At 41.6% G+C, this 13,081-nt stretch overlaps 1 pseudogene; it reads left to right on the forward strand.

Annotated features, from left to right (window-relative positions):
• Positions 1-2,346: 2,346 nt before the first annotated feature.
• Positions 2,347-13,081, forward strand: part of LOC112199098 — a 32,619-nt pseudogene continuing 21,884 nt past the window's right edge.

A 13,081-nucleotide genomic window follows, 5' to 3' on the forward strand; every position in this document is an offset into this window, starting at 1 on the left:
CAATAGGATATTTCTGAATATTATTTAAGTGACTGGAACTGTGATCCGCGAAACTCAAACCGATCTGCGTCTAGGGTTTGCAACATTCTTCTTGTCCGGTGGCACTCAATGTCGGCGTCGGTTCACCTCGCCGATCAGGGGCTGCTGCCGGACGGGAATTTGAATACTATATGCCTAGGAGCTCCTTGAAGAGGGTTTGGGTTGGATGGGTATTTGGCGATGAGTCCCGGACGCCATCTTCCGTGCGGTGGTTGTGTGTACAAGGATGGCTCGTCTTTCAGATCCGGCGAGGTGCTGGGCGGGGATAAAGGATCCTGGATCAGAGGGCACGAGGTACAGCGTGTGAGGCTGGTTCGTGGCGGCGTTGGGTCGCAGCGGATGGACCGATGAAGCTGCACCAGAGTTGTACATTCGGCCAGAGGAGTAGAAGATGAATGCTTTTTTGCTGATGAGGTCGCGATGGTGGATTTTATTTATTCCAACATATTGGTGTGTTGACCTTGAGAGTTCAGATGCATGTCATGTCTGATTTTCAATGGGTGGTGTCTGTCGTACTATTGCAAGGGATCTCGAATACTACAGAAAAGAGAGAGAGAGCCCCTGTACAGGTGTCCAAACCGTGATAACTTCCTATTGACTGCAGGCATGCTTATGCAGTTAGCATGGGAGGATAATTGCACTACTAGTGTGGGCCTGTCAATAGTCTGCCACCACATCAGTGCTGAGAGTTTGCCTTGGCCATTGGGCTACATCCATCCATGCTACTGATACGAGTATGTCACTGAAAGCAAGCTCCCCTCTGGCTGAGATCCCCTGTGATTTCGTAAATCTGAGGATATATATATATATATATATATATATATATATATATATATATAGAGTGGTACTTTAAGGGGATTTCATGAATGAAATGCTCAATCAAACTGCTTCGAAAGGCTTACTGTTTCTGGCAGGACCTAGATGTCTTTCATTTTAGGGATTTTAATTTATTTATATATTTATTATTTATTATTATTATTATTTTTAAAAGCTTGGTTTGTGTCATATTTATGCTTTGTCATCCCTTGGGCATCTGTTGTTTCTTATCAATACTTTTGTCTCACCCCTTGCAGATATGTTGTGTTTAGGCCTGACATTTAAACCCGTAATCCGCAAACCCGCACTATACCCACACTCAAAAAACGAGTTTTGCGGGCTAAACCCGTTAGAACCCGTTAACTAAAAACCCTTTCCAAAAACCCATTTCCCATTACCCATTACCCATAAGGGTTCCCCTTTTTTTTTTTTCTTTTTTTTCCGACCAGGGCATTTTTATAATTTTTCTTATTCCTCATGAGGATCCGACAGTTGGATCTTTGTATAATTGTGAAAAGACGATTCAAAAGGAGATCCGTGAGGATTCGACCATTGGATCGTCGTATAATTTTGTGAGGATGATTCTAAAGGCGATGTGGGACGATCCAACCGTTGGATCTTCGTATAATTGTGCAAAGATGATTCCAAAGGCAATCCATAAGGATCTGACCGTTGGATAGTCATATAATTTTGTGAGGATGATTCTAAGGGCGATCCGGGACGATCCAACCGTTGGATCTTCGTATAATTTTGAGAGGATGAACCTAAGGGCGATTTGTGAGGATCTTACCGTTGGATCATCGTATAAATCGGTAAAGATGATCATCTAGGTGATCCGTGAGGATCTGACGGCTGACGGTTGGATCGTTGTATAATTTTGAGAGGATGAAACTAAGGGCGATCCGTGAGGATTTGACCGTTGGATCGTCGTATTATTTTGAGAGGATGAAACTAAGGGCGATCCGTGAGGATCTGACCGTTCGATCATCGTATAAATCGGTAAAGATGGTCCTCTAGGTGATCCGACTGTTGGATCTTCGTATAATTTTGAGAGGATGAACCTAAGGGCTATCCGTGAGGATCCGACCGTTGGATCATCGTAAAAATCGGTAAAGATGATCCTCTAGGTGATCTGTGAGGGTCCGACTGTTGGATTGACGTATAATTGTGATTTGTGAATTATTTTTTGTCAAAAAAGGAAAGGAAAAAAAATCTAAAAAGATAGAAAATAAAAAATTTCAAAATAGAAAACCAAAAGAGTTCATATAGAGAAAATGGCAAATGAGGGGTTATATACATAAGTCTTAATTGGTTTTAGTTGCTTTGATAAAAAGTTAAAAAAAAAAAATAAAAAAATGTTTACAAGTTTTAATGGGTTCCAACGGAAAACCCGCAAACCCGCCCGGTTTGGCCAGCGAAAACCCGTTAAGCTAAAGGGTTCTTACCGGGTCGACCCATTAAGAACCCGCACCGTACCCGCACTATACCCTCATGTTGCCAGGCCTAGTTGTGTTAAACATGCTGATGAGGGCCATTACAGTTGATGCTCAAGCTGTACAGAGGCATTGGGCAACTATCTTGGAATGTGTAAAGGTATATTGATTTCTACTGTTAATACAATTAAGAAGAGTGAAACAGTTGCTGATTTATTTTTGATATGAGAACTGAAAGCTTTTTTTTTTTCCATTCCCATCAGGTATTCTATCAATGCCCTGTTCTCAATTGTGCTTCATGATTTAGGGCAAGAACTAAATATACTTGTGTGAAAAGCTTATAGCTTGACTTTTCTCCTTCCCGGGTTTAGATACTTCAATTCGTAAAAGGGCCCTTGAAATTGTTTATGTTCTTGTGAATGAATGTAACGTGAAACCTCTAACAAAAGAGCTCATTGATTATTTGGAAGTAAGTGATCAAGATATCAAGGGAGATCTTACAGCGAAAATTTGCTCCCTTGTCAAGAAGTAAGTTTTGCAGTTCATGATTGTATACAGTGGCGGATCCAGGATCCAATTCTTGTCTAGGCTAATTATAAGTGCACAATTTATTTATTTATTTATTTATTTATTTTTTTTGAGGTTTGGAACCTAGTGGGAGGCTCATCCTCACGCCTTTATTATTTTCAATCAAAACATACAACGGAGGGGATATAAAACCAAACCTCGTAAATTAAAAACTACAAGCATACATTTGTTGTAAAACAACAAGAAGCTAACTAAATCGTAAAGGCCCACTCATTTCAAACTCCGCAATCACTACAAATCTACAATGTCAGCTGAAATGGGAAGGTCAAGTGAAATGGAATCAACCAGAGGGCAACTCAATGTAATACCCTAATACCCATAATCAAAACATAAGTGGTCAAGTGGCTCTGAGGTTAAATTTGGTTCTTAAATCAGTGAGATAGCATAGAGATGCAAATGATTAATAAAAAAGTGGAGCAACCCATATTAAGAAAATCGAACAAGACAAGAAATTGGCGTAAAGGAGAGTGAGAGAAACTTTGGGCAGTTGGGCACTGGATCGGGCAATGGAAGGGAGAGGTGGAGAAGAAAAGGCAGAGGAGGGTCTGATATTTCCGTTGAGTGAAACATAGGCGAGGAAGCGAAGAGAGGAGAGAAGCACTCGATGTCTCGACCACAGAGGAGAGAAGTGAGCTGCTGTGACTGGGGGAGTCGCGACTTTTTCCTCCCAATTTAATTTTTTTTTTCCTTTGGATATGGGCTGGAGGTGTGTGTGTGTGTATATATGTGTATATATATATATATGTATGTATGTATATATATATGTATATGTATGTGTATATATATATATATATATGTGTGTGTGTGTGTATGTATATACACACACATGTACATAGTAGTTTTTTGCCCAAAAAACTGTCTAGGCTTGAGCCCATACAGCCCTCAACTTAGTTCCGCCCCTGATTGTATATTTTTATTTTAGAAAAAGAAGTTTATGGGGTTTATGAAATTGAATTAGATTTCTTATTTTCTGCAAGGAATCCAGAGTGGACATTACTTGTACATTCTGTAATAAATAATAAAAATGAGCTAGCTGCTGCATTTGGATAACTTGTCCAACTGTGAACATTGCTTTTGATTCTAGTTTCTTTTACCATCATAATCATTCCTGTAGTTGAGGGATACAGGAGTTGCTGCTTCTTTCTAAGGCAGTTCAGTACTGTCTTTATTGCCATATATGTTTCTTTGTTCTTTGACTTTTTTGCTGAGGACAATTATTTTACTTTATTTTGGGGACGGGCTTGGTGCTGCTGATATTCGGTATTGTAGAATTATGCGACATGTATTAAATTTTATTTCACAACTGTCACTTGATGTCTTGATGAACATGCACCATGCGGTGTCGTAGGTTTTCCCCTGAGTAGATTTGGTACAATGATCACATGCTTGAGGTTCTCACTGAGGTATAAATCTTAATGAAATGCTATATGCTTTTATTAAGTTGTATGGAATAGCTATAGATATTGTTCACTTGTTACAATTTCTGTTTACTTATATATTTTCTACTTTCAGTTCTTGAAAATTCTGCTTACTGTATTTTTTGTGTCATTTCAGCTACCTCTACTGCTAGCTAGTTACAGACTTACAGGTATACTTTGTTTCTGTACCTACATGTGCATTTGCAAGCATAATTAGCTATAATGAGCCACGCTCATTGTACCGCCAGAGGTACCAACTCCCACCAAAGGAGTGACCTAAGGAAACACTGCCAGGCGGGCTACCGCCTGAGCCCCAGATCGCCCCCAGATCACCGCTGACGCGTCGCGCCAAGATAGCATCAGAAGCTACAGACGCTGGGAATCGAAGCACATCAGTCCCACATCGAAAACAAGAAGAAGATCAACCTTCTCCTCACCTATAAAATGTTATCTCCTCTCTCCTCATTAATTACGCATTTACTACTCATTTATTGTTATGCTGCCTATATGCATTGACTGACTTAGGCATCGGAGAAGTAAAGACCGCCCAACGCGGTCTCCCTCTGACGCCCTGTCTCTCGTGTGACAGCTAGCGAAGGCCATCAAGTCCTCAGAGTAGCGGTCCGCCCACCGGACCCGCGTTAAACGAAAGATCGGCTACCGCCGGACTTTGAGCATTAACAGTTTCAAAGTACTCATCTTTCTGCTATGCTTAGCAGGCTAGGCTGGAAATTTTGTAAAAGATGAAGTATGGCACGCGGTTATTGTTGTGATAACTAATTCACCTGATCTTCAAGGGTATACAGTTAGGGCTTTATACAGAGCACTCCAAACATCAGCTGATCAGGTGATTAATATCTTGAGTATCAACATTTTCATGTCATTGATCTGTTGTGGTATGTATTTATCCAGGAAACTTTGGTTCGTGTAGCAGTTTGGTGCATTGGAGAATATGGTGACATGTTGGTAAATAATATTGGCATGCTTGATGTAGAGGATCCCATAACGGTGAGTTTATATTTTCATGCGTTCCAGTCATCTGAAGTTTCTGTATTCATCTTGCAGTCATATAAATTTCTCTTGTCATCTGCCATGATACTTAATGGAGAAATGTAGTAGTTTAATAGTATGCATGATTCTTAGCTTTCTTGTTGCCGTATTTCATTTATTTAAAACTTCTGGTCATCTCTGCATTTATAAAAGTCATAAAATTCTATGCATGCGGTATTTAATACAGTATGTTGCAATAGTAATCAATATGAAGCAAATGATATAATGAAGACCTTTTCTACAAGGTTTTCTTATTCTCTTGAAACCTAGAGGACAAATAGTTCAAACAAAGTAAGCTATTTTCTGACTTAGTGTCATGGCATAATGAAACATCTAATATTCATTTAAGATCCATCTCATTTCAAGTTGGTAACACTGCTTGTGTTTTGGACCATGAGTTTGTATCCTTTTATGTTTCTGTCAAAGTTTCCCGACGATCGAGTTTTTTCTTTCTTTTTTTTTAGAAAAAAAAAGATAACAGAGTCTGATGCTGTGGATATGATAGAAATTGCCCTTAAGCACCATACCTCGGATCTTACTACCAAGATATGGCTTTGATTGTTCTCTTAAAGCTATTTTCACGTTTCCCATCTTGTTCAGAGTATGTTTCTATGTTAATTTGCTTGTTTTGTTATTATCTCATTTCAATTTACTCCTGATTGTTCATTGAATGGCCTATGTAGGAGGATCAAAGAAATTGTAGTTCAGTACAAAGGAAGCCTTGTGCTTGAATTGCAGCAAAGATCCATTGAATTGAATTCTATTATTGCGAAGCATCAGAACATTAGGCATAAGTTGCAATTGATACATTGGTTCTCCCCTTGCTCTGAGAAGGTTTTTATATATGTGTGTGTGTGTGAGCAGGTGCTGCATGACAGGACCCGCCTCGGATTTCACCTTGAAATCCGAAGTGACCCTGCGGGACCCACCTTAGAAGAAATTCTACCAAAAATTTGGCGGAACTTCTCCTAAAATGGGCTACCCAAACCTGTAGAAAACATTTACACTCCTCAATCAATTCATCCTTATGCTCCTGGAGCCACCCTGCTCCCCAAATCAACATCAGTCTCCAATTCACAAAACACGCATCCCAACTCAAATATCATAAATCCCATAGGTAATCAGAGCAATTCTAACAGAAAGGTATAAGAGGAAAACCTAATTCAACGACAGATGCGGAAGCCATGCTGTTGACTATGCCTCAACTCCGTGTACGCCAGACCTCAACCAATTCGCCTGCAAATTGGGCATTTGAAACCGAAGGTGTAACGTCCCGAACCTAAGTCCACGTGTTTACTAGTCATTTGGACGGTAAACGACCTTTACTTTCACTTTTACTTTCGGTTTAGTACTTTTAGAGGCCCTAAAAGTTGACTTTTTGTTCGGGTCAAAATTTGAGAAAATGTTCTTCATGGAAGTTGTAGAGGACGTTAAACCGAGCGCGTACATATGTGGTACGTAAAAATCGGACTTCGTATGCGAGAGTTATGGCCAAAAATGTGAAGTTACTGTTTATGGTAATTTTTGATGAAAATAGAAATTTACCCCGGGTAGGTTTCCATTTCCGGAAACCCACCCCAGCTCTTTCTCTCTCCTCTCCCCCGACCTCTCTCTTCTCCGGTTCGACCATTTTCCCTCTCCCTCCGATTTCCGGCGATTCCGGCCACCAACCGGCGTGCCACCGGTCACCAGAGGAGCGCCTCCTCCCTCCGAGCACCCTAGCAACCTTGGTTTTCCACGATTTGGCCGGAAAACCACGGATCGAAGGAAAAACTCCTCCGACTGCAGTTTGAAGCTTTTGCCGATTTCCGGCGATTCCGGCCACCTCCGGTCCTCATTCGGGCGTCGAAGGTTCGGTTTTCATCACTGATCATTTCCCCTATGGCCTTGTATCACGATTTGTTGTGTAGACGCCGAATCGATGAATTGAAATTCTAGGGTTCTTGAGGATTTCTGGGTTATATGTTCATTGATCGATTTCGGCCATTTTTAATTGTTATTTGGGAATGTTGTAGTTGAGAAGTTGAATCAGTGTGTTGAGAAGGTGCTACTGTCAAATTTTGGTGGCCATCGGAGATGGTGGCGGCGGCGCCGCCACTGTGGGCTGCGGTAGCGGCGGCTAGGGTAGTTTATAAATTTCAATTTTTAGCCAGTTAAATTCTATAATTATCATAGAGCTTATATATGAAGTTTGGTGAATTTTGGAGGAGTTTGGAATTGTTTGTGAATTTTCGAAGTTTGGAGTTTTGTGGTGGAATTATGGGAAATCCGGCCGTCGGATTTCCCTCGTTTTCATTATGGAATATGTAAATTGAGGAATTAGAATTGTGGAAGAGATTTGGGTTGAATTTGAGAAGTATTGGAGATAGGGATTTTCGGATTTCGTTTAAGTTCGTAATTATTTTATCGGATTGCCGTTTATGGAAATATAATTGTGTACAGGGCAATGTCACGAGCTACGGTTAGATGAAGGAACTCGTTTGCGTGGTTGCCCAATAGTACTGTGAGTGGACTTTTATTTTTAAATATTGATGCATGCATTTATTTTCTTAAATAATGCTCTAGTTTTAATCATATTACTTATTGAGCAAATGATTTGATTTTCGGAAATTCGATCTCGGTTTATCTCGTGGATTAGCTGTCGATAATGAGTTTCAAAGGTTGATTATGATTTATAATATTATTTGACAAATTGCTTATTTTCGAGGTAATTTTCCGGAATTAAGTATATTTCTAATCACCGAGTTAAGCTCCTGGAAGATTTTTAAGATGAGTTTCAATGGAATTGGATATTCTCAATTGTTTATTGACTTTCGGTTTTGGCATCGGGAATGCCTAATTAAGGATTTTGGATTTGGTTGGCTTCTTGGAGACTTTGTGAGATTTTTGGAAATGGGATTTACCTATTCTAATTTCCGGTTTAGGTTACGGATTTGAGAATATCTGGGCGTGTGGGACACGCCGTCGATTTATTCCTATTTCTCACTTATCCATTTTGAGATTTAGAGTAATCTTGGCGTGCGGGGTCACGTCGTTGGATACATGGTTTCTATCTCGTGAGAAATATGGGGAAGCTACATGGATTTACTGGTTTTCGATGATTTTTCCTCACCATACGCGGGTTATGTTATTAGGTCTCCTCCTCACTGACTTTGTGTTGGTGAGTGGCAGTTGAGGTAGCTTGTTCTCCTCCTCACCTACTTTGTGTTGGTGAGTGGCAGTAGAGGTGATTTATTCTCCTCCTCACGTGGGTGGCAGTCGAGGTCATTTGGTCTCCTCCTCGCACAATCTATGTGTGAGTGGCAGTTGAGGGTAGGTAGAGCCTGAGAGGCTCCATTTCCCGTATGGTGATATCTCTTCCTTATATCTTAGCATTTCTCGACTAGTGGGGCCTAGTCTGATTTCCGTGTAACCAGCGGGGCTGGTTTTATCCTGTCGAGTATCGGAGTTTCGATCTTTCCTCTCGGTTGTTTGTGACTAGCGGGGCTAATCGGTTTTTCTTGAGCAGGGCTTCTCGTGAATTGTTTTCTGAATCGTTTCATGCATCGAGAGTTTTTAAGGAAATATATATATGGGAAAGTATAAAATCCACTTGGTTTAAAAATTGTTTATTTTTGTCCACTCACGCTAACGTATTTTATGTACTTTCCCCTGGGCCCTTCGGTTTCAAATGCCCAGTTTGCAGGTGAATTGGTTGAGGTCGGGCGTACACGGAGTTGAGGCATAGTCAACAGCATGGCTTCCGCATCTGTCGTTGAACTAGGTTTTCCTCTTATACCTTTCTGTTAGAATTGCTCTGATTACTTATGGGATTTATGATATTTGAGTTGGGATGCGTGTTTTGTGAATTGGAGACTGATGTTGATTTGGGGAGCAGGGTGGCTCCAGGAGCATAAGGATGAATTGATTGAGGAGTGTAAATGTTTTCTACAGGTTTGGGTAGCCCATTTTAGGGGAAGTTCCGCCAAATTTTTGGGTAGAATTTCTTCTAAGGTGGGCCCCGCAGGGTCACTCCGGATTTCAAGGTGAAATCCGGGGCGGGTCCTGTCAGTTGGTATCAGAGCATTAGGTTGTTAGGTTCTGTAGACTCGTTTCTATTCTGTTACCTTATATGCTTGGTGTTGCCCAATACCTCTCGAGTGATGGCCCGACTGCAGCGGTTCCCCATCATGTACTCTTCGGTGCTGTGGTATTCATCAAGTGTGTAAGGTACAAAGTCAGTTGGTTTTCTTCTGGTGCTATGCCTCTTGTATGCCGACCTCCTAGGACTTTCTTTGGGTATTCAATTGGTTAACTGTCTTGCGCCTATCCCTGGTGATGGTAGAGTAAAACTACTCTACAGTTTCGAGTTGTGCTACGAAATGTGATTCGAGGAAAATGTTGTGGTTGTCTTTTCCTTGATGCCAACAAGTTTGTTGGGGCAGGGATTAAGGTGCGGAAACTGGTGTGCTAGTTTGTGTTTGAGTGTCTGAGACGAGCGACAATAGCTTTGGGCTGTCTCTGGATGATATGATTGCTTCGGAAATCAGGATTGTGGGTGGAAATGGACTTGGTAATAATGATGGTTTTGACTTTGAGCCAAGTTTCGGGAAAGATGTTTTGTGATGTGATTGGTTGTTAAGTAGCATTTGAAATATTATTGGAAGTTTTTGGTGGTTCTTTGGGAACCTCAGTGTTGGAAACCATTTACAGAGAAAATTGAATAATTATTCTGGGTTGTTATGGCTAGAGTCTTTGTTTTCAAGTGACTTTGGTCACTGATGATGGCAAGTGAGAAGTGATGACAGTAATTGAGAGATATAAGTAGGATGAGATTTTTAGAAATTGTCATTTTGAGTCGTACCCTAACCAGGGTGTATGGGTATAGTTTTGCTCGGAATAAAAGAAATTGATTTCAAATACCACAACTTATAGTTTTGTCTTCCCGAGTATTGGATGATAACGAGCAGGGAGATTAACAAGAATGGGCTTTTGCAGTTATGTGCTTGAAGTTCGAGAATCGGAAGAATGTTTAAGGTTTTATAATAGAGTTACGACTTTGGTCGGTAAATAATTGGGAGAGTTGGAATCAACTCTTCGTATGTGGTATTATGCAAATGGATTCCTTTGTTTATCCATTTTTGAGTGAAACGGTTGTGGGGAATAGTGATAGTGACATAGTTCGGTGTTCTTAGAAGTTCAAACGGAATTACTTTGTGATACAGAATCTGATTTGAGTTTTGAATCACGGAGCCTTGAAGGTTGAATTGTGATAGACTCTTAGTGGAAGTTTGCCGGACGAATGGGTTGTGATATTATATTAGTGGATGGTGGAAGGAATAACTTTAAGGAAATAAGTTTTCAGTTGGCTCTGGAAATGTTTTAAGTTATGGCTTGACCAAGACGCTTGTTATCTTGGGTGGAAGGTATTGTAGCATGCTTTTAAGTGATGTACTTCAGTGATGATTACTTTGAGCAAATTGGATCATTATTATGGTGGGACCACGTTCGGATCCGGATATCGCTTGGTGTGCTACAAAATGTTGGACGGGTGTCCTATGACTTATATAAAGGAAAGATCTTGTGAATTGTGTTAGCTACCTTGGGAGATTGATTATTGCTTGAATCGATTATGTGTAATGGATTTCTTTGGAGGAATTGAGCGAACTTTGTCACCCTGGTGACCTTTAATTGGAAATGTATAGGAAGTTGTTGGTATGAGTGAAATCCGGTCACCACTTATCTAAAGTTAAGACGACTTGAACAGGAAGTAGGAGTTGAGTTGAAATAAATTGATTGGGCTTATGTTCTATCAAGGGTTCAATAGATATTTAAGTACTAATTGTTGAGCTACTATGATTGAGTTATGTTATTGGAATAATTCTTGGTGAGAAGATTTGAAAAGCTTTTGGTGCAATTTTGGTTAGCACAGGGAAGTCATAGGAATTCTTGTTGTAGCTGAAATTTTATAAGTTAAGCGTCGATTGAGGAGTGGATTTGTGGTGATCTTATCCTCTTTTCGGTAAGGACAATTGTGGTTTATCAGTTTTGGCCTTAAGTTAAATAAAAGGAGTTGGCTATATTCTTGTACTTGCAAGTTCAACGCGGTTTGACATAACTGATTTCCATTGATTCTTGTAACATCAGATAATGAACCTCTTCGATATCATATTTTCCTATCTTGGGAAGTAGACTCCGTTTCTGTGGTACACAAAGTGTTATTTGTTTAATTAAGTGACTTTGAGTTTTTCTATTTGGGCTCTTATTCGACTTTCTCTCTAGGTTGTTTTGAGCAAAAGAGTTTTTACGAATTTTTGTTTAGCAATGGCTAAGAGTTTTTGGTAATGCTTGAGGGCATATCTATACTTTAAAACTGTTGAGTTAACAAGGGATGCTGTGAATTTTGTTGGGATTGTTACCTCTGACTAGATTCCAGCTTGAGGATTGTTAATGTCTAAAAGTCTAGCGGTAGCTGGACTTTAGCTAACGCTGATCCGATGGGCGGATCGATACTTGTGTTGTTGTAGTTCCCGTTACCTGTCAAGTGAAATACAAAGGGGCGTTAGAGGGAGACCGCGCTGGGCGGTCTTCAGCTCTCCGATGCCTAAGTTAGTCGATGTATTTATGTTGACAAAGTAACAGTAAGCAAGTATTGAATGCGTAATAAATGAGGAGAGAGGAGAGGACCTTTTATAGGTGAGGAAGAGGATGATCTTCTCCTTGTTTTCGATGTGGGACTGATGTGCTTCAGTTCCCAGTTTCAGTAGCTTCTGATGCTAACTTGACACGGCGCGTGGCGGCGCGTCGGCGGTGCTTTGGGGTTGCTCCGGAGCTCAGGCGGTAACCTGGCTAGCTGTCTTTACGCCAGTCACTTATATGGTGGGCGTTGGTACCCCTGGCGGTACAATGAGCGTGGCTCATTATAGCTAATTATGCTTGCAAATGCACATGTATGTACAAGTCCCCCAAATCCCCAGTCAAGGAGGGCAATCTTGGTTGGGGAGTTGATCGGCGGTTTGAATCGTTTCTCCCGCTAGACTTTGCAGAAGCATAATTAGCGTCAGTGCGTCGTCAACCATGGATTTACTGAGCAAACGCTTTGTGCCCTTTCGGGTGGGCCCCTTCTAGGCCCCCCAGGGAGTCCCCACTCCCCGGCTAAGATGGACCTCCGGATGGTCGTTATTATTGTTTGTTGAGGGGGAGCTGCATGGAGCAGCGCTGCACGGAGCAGAGGGTGTTGGGTTGCGAGCCCAATCTTAGCACCCAAGTGACGGGGGTCAACGTACCTGATCAGGGCTGTCGTAGACTGTTGACTAGTCCCCGTGTCCCGTAGGGACATTCTGACCGTAACTCCGCGTGGCGGCGTTGTCAGAGAGGCGTGGCCTCGGGATCCGCCGCTGGCGGAAGTCCCCCTGCTAGATGTAGCAGGAAGCAGCGTCAAGTAGACGTGCTTGGTGGTATTTTATTGAGCGGTATTGCGCTGAATAAAGTACGCAGCTTGTCAGATGAGAAAGGGGGTCCGTTAGCGGTGTGCTGTGTAGCGGAGGACGCCCCGTTTACCGAATGACGAGGGAAGTTCCGGTGGAGACTTCGATGGTGACAAGAAAAGTTCCGCTGGCGGGGTGTCGCTCAGTGGAGTGTCACCTGAGATGACAAGTGAGAAAATCCTCTGGCGGGGTTTCGCTCAGCGGAGACTCCGTCACTTGGAGAATGGCAGGTGAAGGTCCGCTGGCGGGGTTTCGCTCAGCGGAGACTCCG

This window comes from Rosa chinensis, chromosome 4 (assembly GCF_002994745.2).
Source record: "Rosa chinensis cultivar Old Blush chromosome 4, RchiOBHm-V2, whole genome shotgun sequence".
Lineage (NCBI taxonomy): Eukaryota > Viridiplantae > Streptophyta > Magnoliopsida > Rosales > Rosaceae > Rosa > Rosa chinensis.